The sequence below is a fragment of the Taurulus bubalis genome (genome assembly GCF_910589615.1).
Source record: "Taurulus bubalis genome assembly, chromosome: 10".
Taxonomy (NCBI): Eukaryota; Metazoa; Chordata; class Actinopteri; order Perciformes; family Cottidae; genus Taurulus; species Taurulus bubalis.
Genome location: NC_136598.1, coordinates 27,162,274 through 27,166,767, shown reverse-complemented (window position 1 = coordinate 27,166,767; position 4,494 = coordinate 27,162,274). Strand labels below are relative to the sequence as shown.

At 51.6% G+C, this 4,494-nt stretch overlaps 1 protein-coding gene across 4 annotated transcripts in view; it reads right to left on the bottom strand.

The window, feature by feature from the left end:
• LOC306743029 (ubiquitin carboxyl-terminal hydrolase 2-like) overlaps positions 1–4,254 on the bottom strand; it is a 24,572-nt gene extending 20,318 nt beyond the window's left edge. For 3 of the 4 annotated variants that reach the window (XM_079225499.1, XM_079225502.1, XM_079225501.1), the window contains exons 1-2: positions 4,182–4,254; positions 3,629–3,822 (exon numbers count right to left, since the gene is read on the bottom strand). The gene's annotated coding sequence lies outside the window, so the exon portion shown is untranslated. Of the gene's footprint in view, positions 1–3,628; positions 3,823–3,956; positions 3,991–4,181 lie in introns of those variants that run through there. The other variant, XM_079225500.1, reaches the window with a different exon arrangement.
• Between the last annotated feature and the right edge of the window lie 240 nt (positions 4,255–4,494).

The following is a 4,494-nucleotide window of genomic DNA, read 5'->3' as shown; positions in this document are numbered from 1 at the left end:
ACCGCTACACAACACAGCTACACAACACAGCTACACAACACAACACCGCTACACAACACAGCGACACAACACCGCTACACAACACAGCTACACAACACAACACCGCTACACAACACCGCTACACAACACAGCTACACAACACCGCTACACAGCACCGCTACACAACACCGCTACACAACACCGCTACACAACACCGCTACACAGCACCGCTACACAACACCGCTACACAACACAGCTACACAACACCGCTACACAGCACCGCTACACAGCACCGCTACACAACACCGCTACACAGCACCGCTACACAGCACCGCTACACAACACCGCTACACAACACAGCTACACAACACAGCTACACAACACCGCTACACAACACCGCTACACAACACCGCTACACAACACAGCTACACAACACAGCTACACAACACCGCTACACAACACAGCTACACAACACAGCTACACAACACAACACCGCTACACAACACAGCTACACAACACCGCTACACAACACCGCTACACAGCACCGCTACACAGCACCGCTACACAGCACCGCTACACAACACCGCTACACAACACCGCTACACAGCACCGCTACACAACACCGCTACACAACACAGCTACACAGCACCGCTACACAGCACAGCTACACAACACAGCTACACAACACAACACCGCTACACAACACAGCTACACAACACCGCTACACAACACCGCTACACAACACAGCTACACAACACCGCTACACAACACCGCTACACAGCACCGCTACACAGCACCGCTACACAACACAGCTACACAACACCGCTACACAACACCGCTACACAACACCGCTACACAACACAGCTACACAACACAGCTACACAACACCGCTACACAACACAGCTACACAACACAGCTACACAACACAACACCGCTACACAACACAGCGACACAACACCGCTACACAACACAGCTACACAACACAACACCGCTACACAACACCGCTACACAACACAGCTACACAACACCGCTACACAGCACCGCTACACAACACCGCTACACAACACCGCTACACAACACCGCTACACAGCACCGCTACACAACACCGCTACACAACACAGCTACACAACACCGCTACACAGCACCGCTACACAGCACCGCTACACAACACCGCTACACAGCACCGCTACACAGCACCGCTACACAACACCGCTACACAACACCGCTACACAGCACCGCTACACAACACCGCTACACAACACAGCTACACAGCACCGCTACACAGCACCGCTACACAACACAGCTACACAACACAGCTACACAACACCGCTACACAACACCGCTACACAACACAGCTACACAACACAGCTACACAACACCGCTACACAACACAGCTACACAACACAACACCGCTACACAACACAGCGACACAACACCGCTACACAACACAGCTACACAACACAACACCGCTACACAACACCGCTACACAACACAGCTACACAACACCGCTACACAACACCGCTACACAGCACCGCTACACAACACCGCTACACAACACCGCTACACAACACCGCTACACAGCACCGCTACACAACACCGCTACACAACACAGCTACACAACACCGCTACACAGCACCGCTACACAGCACCGCTACACAACACCGCTACACAACACCGCTACACAGCACCGCTACACAGCACCGCTACACAACACCGCTACACAACACAGCTACACAACACCGCTACACAACACCGCTACACAACACCGCTACACAGCACCGCTACACAGCACCGCTACACAACACCGCTACACAACACAGCTACACAACACAACACCGCTACACAGCACCGCTACACAACACCGCTACACAACACCGCTACACAGCACCGCTACACAGCACCGCTACACAACACCGCTACACAACACCGCTACACAGCACCGCTACACAGCACCGCTACACAACACCGCTACACAACACAGCTACACAACACCGCTACACAACACCGCTACACAACACCGCTACACAGCACCGCTACACAGCACCGCTACACAACACCGCTACACAACACAACACCGCTACACAGCACCGCTACACAGCACCGCTACACAACACCGCTACACAACACCGCTACACAGCACCGGCAGCAGGTAAAATAAACCATGAGGAGAGGTGGACAGGAAGCTGTCAACAGACTCCGGCAGCTGGCTGCTGGTCTGCAGACAGATGAGGTTTCACCAGCTGGGCAGGTTTCAGAGAACCAGAGCCACAGAACCTTTAGGGACCGGGTCCAAGACCAGAACCACCCAGACACCCTCAGCTCCTTGTTGTGGTTTAAAGTCCACTGCTAAGTGGAGTTCTGCTGTGGACGCATTTGAGACTCCTAAAATAATCTATATCAGGTTAAGTGAACGCTATATTTATCTTAAAAACCAGCAGACTCCATTGATCGTAGTTGTGTGGATCTGAACGAACACTTTCAAACACTAAGGTCACACATGAACACAAACACCCGACAGAAGGAGGCCGCAGGAGACCAGCAGCCCCTGAGAGCTTAAATCACTGCTTTTATCAATGGAGTCTGGTTACTCTGAAGTCCATCAAACCAACTCGCGCCCCGTAGACGCGGTGCTCTGTGACAACATGGAGGCTCACGCTCTGTGAGCAGCGCCGCTATATTTACCCTGAAATGTGAACCAGTGCCAAGCCGGTCCCCTCAAACCCAGACTGGCCTCCAGGACCTGCTCTGGTCTGGTTCTGGACACAGAGGTGTTCTCCTCCCTGTCATCCTCATGGATGATGCTCAGCGTGATGACATCATGACCAGCATGACACATCTTCACCTGGTGGCAACCAGCTGCCACTCACTTCTCATGTCAAATATTAATAATATTGACATGAGTCCTTTAAAGATGTATCTGATGACTTCTGGGTTCCAGCTCCATATGGAGGAGGGTTTGTTCTGCTTCACTTTATCAAAGTCAACCTTTGCAGAGAGAATGTTCACATATTGTGTTATGATTTGGGTTAGAGCATTTGGGTGTGCAATTTTCGAGGAAAGGGCCTAATAATAGGTTGGTTTTGTGTTGAAGGGATTGTTGTCTAGTGGGTAATGTTTTCTGACCTCACAGTAAACGTCCGGCTGTAAACTGAGACGGGACTGACGTGCGGCGTTGCCTTTCCAGTTGTGTCACTTCTGTGAGTCGGTGTTGGGAAAACACACAACTTATATTTCAAACCTCTTCCAGTGAAGTCCTGCACCCAGTGACGGTGGCCATATTGGAACCGGTGAACAGGAAGTGACCATATTTGGACTGAGGAGGAGTGACGTAGAGACCTCAATCAATCACCTTGTAGCCCCGCCCTAAAGCATACCCTTCTTTATGGTCTGTTTGAACACATGAAGCATAGACTTCTATACAACCAGAGGAGTCACCCCCTGGTGGTCAGGAGAGAGAATGCAGCTTTAACACATGAAGCATAGACTTCTATACAACCAGAGGAGTCACCCCCTGGTGGTCAGGAGAGAGAATGCCGCTTTAACACATGAAGCAAATATTTCACTTTACAGAACCTGGAGATTGATATGCCTGTGTGTGTGTGTGTGTGTGTGTGTGTGTGTGTGTGTGTGTGTGTGTGTGTGTAGTTACCTGCCGTGTTTGTAGCGGTGTGTGTGTCAGTCCCCGCAGGCTGTAATGGCTCTCGGGCAGCTCATCCTACTGTTGCTACCCCGTGGTGTCCACAAACACACTCACTCACTCACACACACAAACACACACGCACACACACACACGGACACGCACACACACTCTCACTCTCACAGGCTTTCTGACATGGATCACTCCTGTGGAAAACACACAAACATGTCACATGACACACCTGTCAACACAGTGAAGCATTGCATACGTCTGTGTTTTAATAAATATAAATACACATAAAAGTACACAATAATATTGTCAAACACTGATGAAGAACCACCTGGTGGGACAGAACGTTACGTGAACAGATCAACACATTCTCCAGACTTCATGTCCGACCATTAAAGGTTCCGCTCGCGTTCTCAAACCCGGAACCGATAAAGAGAAGAGCGGCTCCACTATTCCACTGGCGCCCTGCGGTTCTCCGACTCGTGCCGGAACAATCCAGAACTTTCTAGAACGCCGAGGCCTCCCACACAGAACGCATTCGCATACAAGCTGCTACCTGAGGGAGGAAGCCGGGTCGGTCCGGAGCCTCAACCGGGTCGGTTCTGAGCGGCCGGGCCGAGAGGCAGGAGGCAATGTGGAGCTGCTCGGGCGGCGGAGAGAGGATAGCATGAGCACAGCGGCCCAGAATGCAACAGCTCGAGTTACAGAGCCGGTAAATATAGCAGACGCCTGTGACCCTCCGCAGGTCACTCAACACGCGGTGGCATTCCAATTAGCTCTTAAAGGACCAGCGGGAAGGGGTTCATGAGCCAGAGTCCACAAGTCTGTCTCACCAAGTCTGTTACAAGTCTGTTACATCAAGTCTGCTC